Source organism: Geotrypetes seraphini, chromosome 1, assembly GCF_902459505.1.
Source record: "Geotrypetes seraphini chromosome 1, aGeoSer1.1, whole genome shotgun sequence".
Lineage (NCBI taxonomy): Eukaryota > Metazoa > Chordata > Amphibia > Gymnophiona > Dermophiidae > Geotrypetes > Geotrypetes seraphini.
The window spans coordinates 501,441,780-501,453,786 of record NC_047084.1 but is presented as its reverse complement, the minus strand read 5'-3'; the positions used below and the strand labels follow the sequence as shown (position 1 = coordinate 501,453,786).

At 36.0% G+C, this 12,007-nt stretch overlaps 1 protein-coding gene and 1 pseudogene across 1 annotated transcript in view; one reads left to right on the top strand and one right to left on the bottom strand.

Annotated features, from left to right (window-relative positions):
* DAPK1 (death associated protein kinase 1) overlaps positions 1 to 12,007 on the top strand; it is a 312,064-nt gene that overhangs the window by 101,623 nt on the left and 198,434 nt on the right. The window lies entirely within an intron of this gene.
* On the bottom strand, positions 3,091 to 3,928 carry LOC117359579 (annotated as a pseudogene).

Genomic DNA, 12,007 nt, shown 5'->3' with positions numbered 1-12,007 from the left:
TATAAAATATGTATATGAACAACTGCTTGTTTAATTGTTAATTTCATTCTATGCAGAAACCCTTTAGGGAATCCAGATAACTATCAACAAGCAATAATCCCTATAATGTAATATAATTGAGAGAAGTTGGCAACACACCAAAACCTCTTTATTAATCAATAATATATTCAAAAAAATTTTAGAAATTTTTTAATAGGGGGTGTGGCTTGGCTGCACAGCAAGATGAACGAGTGATCTAACAGCTCTTCCCTCGGAAGCACTTTTCAGTTCATCTATCAGTTAAGGAAATCAAATTTTCTCCCTAAAACTGAATAATTTACTTAAAGAATAACTCTTAAGAAATTATGACATCTGGAAGACAAACCAAACGGTCTAAGCCGGATCCACCAACACCCTCAAAGGTGCCTCTCCCTAAGGATTCAGCTGAAATTTTAGAGCAAATGATGCTGGAGCTAAGATCTATAAAGGAAATGTTCCAGGAAAATTCAACTAAACTAAATACTGTACAAGAAGTCCTTAACCTCTCTCAGCAGATGAAGAAGGTATGTAATGCCAGGACTGAGCAATTAGAATGTCATGTTTCAGAGGCTGAAGGCAGTTTGAAACAGTTTAAAAAGGATCATAATATACTGGCTCATTTAACATTGAATTTAACATTTAACATTAAAATTTCCCACCAGAGCACGGTCATATTATGATAACCCCAATCATAAAAAACGTGAAAGAACCACCTAACTCCCCATCTTACTACAGACCGATCGCAAGCATCCCGCTTTTCACCAAAATAGCAGAAGGGGTGGTAAAGGCTGAACTCTCCGCATACCTGGAAAAATTTAACATCCTAAGCGACAATCGGGCTTTCGCGCAGACCACAGCACTGAAACCATCATAGCCTCCCTACTCGACCTTGATCTTACAACTCGACCTGAGCAGCACTTTTGACCTAGTCGACCACAACATTCTCCTAGAATGCCTGGCTCACATCGGTATCTCCGACCAGGTCCTCAACTGGTTCCAAGGGTTCCTAAGAAATAGATCCTACAGGGTAATCAAGAACGACTCCTCATATAGCTGAGACAACTCCTGCGGTGTTCCGCAGGGCTCCCCCCTGTCCCCCACCCTGTTTAATATCTACCTTGCCTCCCTGGGAAACCTCCTACATAACCTCAAGCTCAAATTTTTCATCTATGCAGATGACATTACAATAGCCATCTCTCTAACCAATTTCACACCAGAACTACTCGCCTACATTACAAGCATACTCAATCAGATTGAACTCTGGATGCTATCATACAGACTAAAACTAAACCCTGACAAAACTAAATTCTTCCTAGCCACACCCAAAGACAAAATCAAAGAATTCAAGTGAAAGGAATGGCTTTTCCCCTCGAACAAACCTTAAAAATACTGGGAGTCACGCTGGACAAACATTTATCCCTAGAAAATCACACCGATCTCACAGTCAGGAAAAGCTTCTCGGTACTCTGGAAACTTCGCACCATAAAAAAATACTTAGACGACACCTCTTTCTGCCTACTAGTACAATCCTTCATTCTCAGCATACTGGACTACTGCAATATCATTTACTTGAGCTCCACGAAGAAAACCACCAGGAGACTAAAAATGATCCAGAACACCGCCTTCCGCCTCATTTTTGGCCTGAACAAATGGGAACACATCACCTCGTTTTACCACCAACTTCATTGGCTGCCATTCGAATCCAGAGTCCTATTCAAGTTCGCCTGCTTCTGCTACAAAACAGTATTTGGTTCATCGCCAAGATACATCAATCCTCACTTCAATCTGTATTGCACCAATAAGAAATCCCGCAGAATTCAGCTGTTCGCCTACCCCTCTCTAAAACTATGTCATCTCAAAAGATTCCTAGACAAAACCTTCGCCTTCCAGGCGGCTAAGCTGAACCTATGGCTAGCCCAAATGGTACTCGAGGCTCCCATCTATCTCGGCTTCAGAAAATTACTCAAAACTCACCTATTCCGCGAAAAGGACACTTAACCCCCCCCCCCACTCCTGCAATAAAACCTCACCCCCCCCTCGTACTGCTCTTCTCCTTCCTTCTTGATCTCTATCTCTCTACCTTACCTTCTATCCTCACCCTCATTGCTGCTTGCAATTCTAATAAAATGTATATCCGCGTGTCATCGTGGATCTTAATTAATTGATGTGACCCGTCTAGAACTCGCTGCATATGGCGGTATACAAGAATAAAATTATTATTATTATTATTAATAATAACAACAAAAGAACTGGAAGATGCCAATAAAAGAAGTAGAAGGAATAACATCAGGTTATTGGGTCTTCTAGAAAGGGTGGAGGGCTCAAATGCAATAAATTTCTTAGAAGAGTTCCTACCTAAATTACTCTCATAAGCTGAAATATCCTTTGGAAATAGAGAGAGCCCACCGCATACCATCACTTGCAGCTAACAGACAAAACGGTCCCAGCCCCATAATTTTCAAAGTACTTTGTTTCCAGCAAGCTCTGGATATCTAACTACTGCCAAACAAATTAAATTGTTGAAATGGCAAGATACAAAAATTCTGCATCTGCCTGACTTCGCTAAAGCAACTGCCAATCTAACGGTTTCTGCTTCTCCGACCTCAGCTGCCGCAATTGGGAGCTACATACGGGCTATTATATCCCGCGGTCATGAAGATCACTCAGAATAATAAAGCAACTCATTATGATGATCCGAATATACTGCAAGAGTATATTCATCAACATTTGGATCCAATGATTTAATGGCGTGCTAATGAAAGACTGGTTTTATTCTAACAATCTTTAATTAGTTCTATTTTCTAATGGAAATTTATACAAAAGTTTTTGACAAGGCTTTGGATCTGAATTTGTTAGAACTAAGTTTTTTTTTCAGCGAAACTGCCTTGGTGGAATTATTATTAGGTTTTAATGAGTACCTGTGGAATACCGCAATAGTAAACGAAGTGGGCAGAACTTTAGGATTCTGATGAAACAAGATGGAGATGCCTGTGAAGGCAGCAATGATCCAGGGGCAAGAAGTTTGAGATGTCCGCTCCCGTGACGCTAGAAGTACTGTTTTGGTAGCAGGTCTTATAAATGCACAGTGTCATTATATATAACTTTGACCTGACAGAGAGAGTATGAGCGAAGTGTGGCGCTTTGATGTGCTGATGTTTGGGGAACTGGGAAGACATGCATGGTGTGGATGAAAGCAGAGTCAGGGCACCATCCTGTCAGTATAATCACAACATTACCAGATTTGATGAACCTACGGGCTATCCATATCTTCAGCCATACATCATGAACAGGCTTTTGCACAGCACTGGAAAAATCCCATGGTGTGGTGAGCTTGGTGAGCAGTCTGTCCAGTGCGAATTGCAACTAGGGTGCGCAATGCCTGATACTCAGTGAGTAATTTGGCCTCTGTAGGATCCCTGGTGCTAGAATAGTGGAAAGGTTCTTGAAACTGCTGGTGGTGAATACGGTGGCCTGGGCCTTAAGGGCTATTGTATGCTGTATGTACAGAACCTCCAACGGGTGGTATCCTTTTGCAGTCTTTCCTGATAGTTTAATGCAATCTGCTCCATCTGGGTCAGCATTTCCTATAGCACTGCCCTCTGCATGGGTTGGCGAGGCTTCTTGGTCATGCTTTCCAGCATCTGAAGTAGCATGGATATGTGGTTGCCAGCATGGTTGTTATGTCCAATCATTAAGTTCTGAGCAAAACAGACTTTTTTTAAAAGGGATTTTAATGCCTTGATTCTCTTGGGATACCATTATGCCCTCACTGGTCTCTAGGATCTCATCAAATCTGTGGACAACTTTATGGTTCTCAATATTAATGAAGATCTTAATGTTTGCCCTTTTTTCCTGGACTTTTCTGACAGCATGATCATCTGGCTGTGCAGATGGAGGAGGCAGGGATCATGTCTGCACCTTGCGTTGCATCAAATTTCAAGGCCTGGATGTCTTTTGCTAGTATTTATTCCAAGGACTATTTTAAGATTATTGGATATTTTATTCAGTATTGCTATTGTTGTTTTAAATCTATTTCTGTATCAGATGGTTGTTCAATCATTTAATGCCATGTTTATTTTTTAAGTGCTTCTAATGTCAGGTTGTTTGGTAGTAATATATCATTAAAATAATCAGTTATTCAGATTTATAATTATGGTTTATAGTTTTCTTAAACAGATATATGTCTTAAGTTTATGTCTGTTTGAAAACTATATACTTTCATCGAGATCTTTATTCTTTTTTTTTTTTTCTTTATTATTGTTATGGATTATGGTCAGGAGTTTATTTAACTTGTTATTATTTAGTTTTAGTTCCTTTCCCTTTGTGGTTTAAGTACTTCCTTCAGGTTCTTTTGATTTATAATTTATTGATATCTTAAGGCAGATATATGTCTAAAGTTTATTATATCTGTTTGGGTAATATATACTATCCTTAAGATATTTATTCTTACTTTATTTATTTTGTTTTTCCTGCTCTATCAGATTGATGTCTGATAGAGCAGGAAAAACAAAATAAATAAAGTATCAGATTGATGTCTTAAGTTGAATTAATCCATCAAGTTTAATTAATCCATCAACATTTATCTGTACTTTTCCTTTGTTGTTCTTTTATGTTTCAATATATTACATTTCTCTTCTGTTACTTTTCTTTTTTGTTTCATTATATTTTCATTTTGATGACATACTTCTTTAGGTTATATTTAATTAAATTGTTATAATATTCCCTTTTGAATTGCTTAAATTTTGTTATCAATTGGTTCCGATACATTCAATGTATGGGACTAAGGTTCTAAACTATTTAATCCATTTTTCATATTTGTTTATAATATGGATAATTTTATATATGAGTTGAGATTTTGTAAGACATTGGATTTAGTTTACTTTAGGGAGGATTTTTCAGCGCTTGGGGAAGATATAGGTTGCTAGTCTTCATGTGTGCACTCAAGGTCACAAATTATTTTAAAGGGATAGGTAGGGATTTGTTGTGGGGTTTTAAATATTTGTAGTCTTGAATATGTGTGGAATTATTATTGAATCTGGAAGGAATTAACTGGAATATTGAAAGTTTATTTTTTTTTTTATTCTAATAAAATGGCTTTAAAACTTTTTTCATTGAATGTTAATGGATTCAATCATCCCATCAAAAAGAAAAAGATACTTACCTTTTTGAAAAAAACAACAAGCTGACATATAACTTATACAAGAGACCCATTTGTCAGCAATAGAGGCGGCTAAGCTAGAAGGTGGCTGGAATAAAACATTGTTTCTTTGCTCCAGCAATAGGGGAAAAGGCAGATGCGACAATCCTGGTTAACAAGAGGATATCTGCTATTTTTGATGACTTTCATGCTGATCCAATGGGTAGGTAGCTCTATATTAAAATGACTTCAGGAAACGATACCCTGACACTTTTCAATATTTGTGCACCTAATACAAATCAGGCGGAATTCTTAAAAAAAAACTCCAACAAGTAATTATTTCACTCACTACGCCTAACTTAATCGTAGATGGAGACTTCAATGCTGTAGTAGATCCAATTATGGATAAACAACCAAATAGACAATTGAAACCTTTAGGTCTTGATAATCTTATGAATAATTGAGGTTTAAAATATATATGGTGGATTTTTAATTTTAATGCTCGTGAATTTACATTTTGTTCCCAAGTTCATAAATCATTTTCAAGAATTGATTATTTTTTTGTTTCAGATCATCTAATTCAACAGGTTACAAAAGCTAGCATAGATCCTATCATTTTGACTGATCATGTGGGAATTTGGATTGAATATCAGTTCACTAAAGAGGATTCTCAGAGACCTGTTTGGAGGTTTAATAATACACTGCTTGCAGACTCACTTCCTTGAGGAAATTCAAATAAAAGTGAAGGAGTTTTTTCAACTCAATGCCTCGGAGGAGATCTCTTTGGAAACTCTATGGGATGCTTTCAAGACAACTTTAAGAGGGCAGATTATATCATATTCAGCGCATGTTAGGAAATTACTTAGAATGGAGTTTTCCAATTTAGAACAAATTATTTCTGATTTAGAATTAAAATAGGCTTTAAAATGGGATCAAAAAACTTAAACTGCCCTGATGAAGCTAAATACAAATATAATGAGATATGCTCACAATTGGCTAGGAAAGATTTGTTTCTTCAGCAAGCGGTGTATTATGGAAATTCGAATAAAGCAGGAAGAGTATTGGCTAATTTTCTTAAAGCAAAAAAGAGAAGAGAAAAGATTGGACATTAAAGATGAAAAGGGCAAGATTTATACCCATATATCTGATGTTTTATCTCAATTCTTGGATTATTATAAAGCCTTATACTCTTCTGAGCTAAATTCAAATAATGAGAATGAAGTAAGAGATTTCTATTATTGGGCCCAAAATTCCAGAGCATATAAAAGAAAATCTTGAGGTGCCTATATCTTTTTCAGAGCTCCAGTCAGCATTGAAGTCTCTTTTTCAGTTATATCAATCACAACTGGCGAATGGTCAGATATCAGGTACGATGGCAGAAGCTTTTACTATTGTTTTGTCAAAGCCAAACAGAGATCCCATGTTGGTTTCAAACTATAGGCCCATTTCTTTAATTAATGTGGATGGAAAATTTTGGCTAAACTATTGGCTCTGAGTTTAGCTAAGGCTCTCCCTTATATTATCGGAATGTACCAAACAGGTTTTGTTGCACGAAGACATTCTGCAAATAACACTAGATTGGCACTTCATATGCTTAATTTAGCAAAAACAATAGATGATCCAGCCTTCTCTGTATCCTTGGATGCAGAGAAGGCCTTTGATCAAGTAGAATGGACTTTCATGTACCAAGCAATGGATTGGTTTGGGATGGGTTTCGGATTTATTCAAATGATTCAAGCCTTGTATAGTTCTCCCTCAGCCAGAGTATATATTAATAATACATTCTTGGAGCATTTTTGTTTAAAGAGGGAGTTAGACAAGGATGTCCCTTATCTCCTTTGCTTTTTGATATTGTTTTGGAACCTTTGCTGTTAGCTATCCAGCAGACAGAGGAGATACAGGGAATTCCATAAGCAGGTCAAGATTATAAAATTTTGGCTTATGCAGATGATATATTGCTTCATTTGAAAAATCCTTAACCCTTTCAGGACCAAGGGACATATTTGTCCCATAACTTTAAAATCCTATAAATTTTGATTGGGATAGTCTACAGTTCTAAATTTGATATGTACGGATTCCATATGATACTGCCTTTATGTAAACAAACTGGTTCCGACATTCATTCATTAGCGTCATTGCCAGATTGACGAGAAGATTCACTTGCCACACTGTCCATAAGCCAGAAGTGTGATTTTTTAAATAAAAATAATGATATTTCACAAAAAAAATCAATTTTTTGGCATCTGCAAGCCCTTTTTACCATAAAAATGTCGTCAAAACCACAAAAATTGGCCTACGATCCTAATGGTCCTGAAAGGGTTAATTAACCATCCCTCATTTACTGGAATTGATTTATTGTTTTGGTAAATTATCCAGGTATAAGATAAATTGGAGTAAATCAGAGGTTCTTCCATTGAATGTTCATTGTGTAAAAGGAATATTTGATCCATTCCCATTCCTTTGGAAGGAAGAGGGAATAAAATAGTTAGGTATAATGATTCAAAAGACATTGGAAGATACAATTACAGTAAATGAAAGATCCTTATTGTCGAAGGTCAAAGAAATGTGTGAGCATTGGAATCCATTACATCTTTCTTGGTGGGGGAGAGTCCAAACCATCAAAACGATTATCTCGCCTGTAATTTGTTACCAAATGAGTATGTTACCAATCTATTTTCAGTTATCTTTTTATAAAAAACTAAAAGGTATTCTTTCAAAATTTCTTTGGCTTGGTAAAACTCCTAGAATAGCCTTAGTATCTTTGCAAAAATCTCAATTGATGGGAGGGGTAAATTTTCCAAATTTTTAAAGATGATATCAAGCTTTTTATTTTGCGTCAGGGTACGTATTGGATTCTTCCTGAACTCATGGGCAATCTACCGGATTGGTTGATTCTTGAAAGTCATCTTATCTTTTGAAACACCTTAAAAAAAACCTGTTTTATTCAAACTTTTGTTATTTATAATTTTTTTATTATAATTTTTGAGCCTCAGCCCCACCACTCCATGGCTTCAATATATCTCATCGCGGTGAGCTTTATGTGGTCTAATCATCACCGGCTCAACTATACTTTCAATTTCTCAATACAGTTACTTATCTGTTTATTTTTTCTGATTTTAAAGTGCTTTGTGCTTTATGTTGTATATTCTTTTATATATTCTTTTCTATTCCTCAAATAAATAAATAAATATATAAATAATTTCAATCTTAATAACAATTTCATTTAAAATATAGACTTATCTGAAAATAATTTTCTCAAAGATCTTTCTATTCAAATTTGGGCGCATAATGGAAGGAGTAGACCCAACATGTTTCGCTTTCAGCTTTTTCAAGGGTCCTCCCGTTAGCGCCGGTGTCAGCCACCTTCCCAAAGTTTCTCATAGCAATAAAAAAAATTATAATAACAAAAGTTTGAATAAAATTTTTTTGGGAGGTGTTTCAAAAGACAAGGTTAAATTATTACTTCTAAAAGAAAAAAAGATAAGAATAATACATCATTCTACAATAAAAAACCCACTTCATCTTAGCCATATTTTGAGTATCAAGCTTCCTAGAATTTACAAGGACAATATTATTTTTCATTCAAATTGGAGTATGTTAAAATTTATAGATAGTTTTTAACTCCTGTCCCAATACAGCAAACAAAATGTCATTCCCTATGGTTGAACTCCAAGGTATAAATCGGCGATTCTAAAGTCCTCTGGAAGTATTGGTTGATGGCAGGCATTCGAACTCTAAATGATGTAATTTTGAATGGAAAAATGGTCTCTTTATTGCGGTTACAACAATCATTGGTATTTAAAAATTTCAAACTTATAAATGGTTGCAGTTGAAACAGTGCAAAACAGCACAATGGAAACAAGTCAATCTAATCTATCGATTAAAAACAAAAAAGACTTGTATCAATAATAATCTGCAATCGTTCAATATTAATCTACTGTGCTCTCAGATGCCTGCGCTGATGAAACAATTTCTTATCAGCTAATGCAGGAGGTGGGTATCTTTCATCGAGCTCAGTGCTATTTAATATATTGATAAGAAATTTATTATTGTTTCATTAGCGCAGGCATCTGAGAGCACAGTAGCTTAATATTGAACAACAATTACAGTTCTTCTCTTAAACTGTATGCACGTATCTATTACATGTATTTTGCTGCATGTACTTACTACTGCATGTACTACGGCATGCACTTATGCATGTCCTTATTCCTTGTATTTATTGTACTCTATTCTCTTTGTACATGTTGCATGTATTTTATTTTTTTTTGCTCCCTTTACTTAAACTGTAGATGTATAACCAGCATGTTACTGTTCATAATTGCTTTGCTCGTTTTGTTGTCAACTGCACTGTTTGTACTGAATCTATCTGTTGTGAACCGCCTAGAACTCCCTGGGTATGGCGGTATACAAAATAAAAATTATTATGATGATGATTATTATTATTATTATCTATACAAGTCTTTTTTGCAGTTGAAACAGGCCATTCAGAAGGGGTTCCCTGAATGGCGTAATTTAAAAAGTCAATACTGTATAGTTTGCCAGATCTATGTTTCCAAGTAGATTTTCAAGGACATCTGACCGACAAGTGGTACAAATTATCTGAATATTTAGAGAAAAAACCTAAAACAAGCTTAAGAGACATTTGGAGTATAGAAACAAAGCAGCATATTTCTGCTACGTAATGGCCACGGATTTAGACTTGGAGAATAAGATGTACAGCATCAGCATTTATGAGACAAACTTGGTTTTTATTGTTATATAAAATATTTTGGACTCCTGTTTGTTTGCAAAAATTGGCTAACACAAAATCTAATAGATGCTGGCACTGTCAACTTGAAGTAGGGGATGCTGGATCATCTGTTATTTTATTGCCTGTTGATACCTAATTTCTGGAAGTCAATTTGGGGCAAAATTAATTTGGTTTTAGGTGTCTCTATTCCATTGTCATATGACATGATTTTATTTGGGACATTGTTAAAACTTAATAATCCAATTGACAAATATAAAAATAGACGACTTCTTATAATGACTGGGGTGGCCATACAATTAATAACGAAGAATTGGAAAAATTGGGATAGATTGAATTTTTATTTTTGGTGCGAAACACTTTGTTTATATTATCTATATGAAAGGATGATAGCGGAACAATCTGGATATAGTAAAATTTTCAAAGTTATTTGGAGACCATTGGAATTGTTTATTAAACAATAACTCAGTTACCAGAATTCATTTGGTCTATACATACATCCAGGTAGGGAGGGAAAGGTGGGGGGAGGGGATGGGTAATTTCTTTCAGTTATACATGTCCCTCTGTATCCACAGGGGTTAGGTGCAGAGCCGGATCACGAAGTGTGAAAAACCGCGAATAACTTCTCAGCTGGCTCTGACCCACCCCTGCCTCTATCCCGCCCGCCTTCCTTCCGTGCTTTAAATACAAACTCTCAAACAAACCATCCCGGACCTTACCTGGTAGTCTAGCGGGCTTTCAGGGCAGGAGCGATCTTCCTACGCTCCTGCCCCGTGCAGACCACTCAGGGTCTGCACGGAAATGGCTGCAGGGAGTTCCCGTCATAGTCTCGAGAGATTATGGCAGCCATTTTCTATGAGTGATCTACATGGGGTAGGAGCGTAGGAAGACCGCTCCTGCCCAAAACCCCCAGTAGACCACCAGGTAAGGCTTAAAAATAGCCCAAAAAATTAAACTCGGGGCCTCCCCCCCAAAAAAAATCATGAATAACCAAATCCGCGGATGCTGAAACCGTGGATTCGGAGGGAGAAGTGTATAGACAAGTGTGTAAGTGCTATTTTTTGGTATCTTGAGTGTATAATTGTTGCACTTTGTGTATGCTTAATAAAATCAATAAAGATATTTAAAAAAAATAAAAAAATTTTAATAGGTATAACCTCAGTGCGATAGTAAAAGCTATTGAGACGCTGGAAAAACCAGAGTTTCAGGCTTAAACATTTAAGCGGGCTCTTTTTCAAGCCCTACTGCGCATCATCATGAGCATACACCCTGTGGAATAAATTATAAAGTGCAACCACTCAATAGTGACAGTGTTATTTCAAAAAACATTCATGTAAATTTTTTTTTTTTTTTTTTTTACCAACTTCTCAAAATTAAATGCTCGAAACTGGTGTGTTTCATGGTACTTATGTCAGACTTTTCTAAATGTATTCTCAACGTTCCATAAATCGGCACCTCCATGTTCACAGTTCAATTCCTGGTGTTACTTTTACCAAGGTTACCCAGCTCAAATTTTTGAATATTATATGATTGATTAATCTGCGCTTGGCAACACAACATGACCTGGCGATTCCATCAAGAAAAGAGCTGAGCCTGCAGGCTGTGAGAGTGGGGGAAAGAGTGGAATAGACTCCCGTCTTTACATTAAACATCAAAAAAAATTGGATGCCTTTAAGAAACTGTTGAAAAGACATCTGTTTTGTTGTATGAAATACACAGTATGAAATGTTGGTTAGTGAAAATCTCAGTTGTATTAGGTTACTTGAGATTGATTCTTGGTATAGGAAAAGTGATTGGTATTGCTATTATTGTCAGGCTGGTATTTTGTTTTGATTTTATGCTGAATATGATGTACATTGTTTTTTTGTTTGTTTTTGTAAGATGTCTAAATGTCTGTGAAGTACTGTTATGTGTGTGCTGTTGTACTTCGCCTTGAAAAAAGGCGGATTATAAATAAGCCATTAAACTATAAACCATTAATAAAGAGGTTTTGGTGTGTTGCCAACTTCTCTCAATTCTATTACATTATAGGGATTATTGCTTGTTTGATGTTTAATTGTTAAAACATTTATCGACCTTTTGTTTTCAGTAGTAATGCTGTTCAG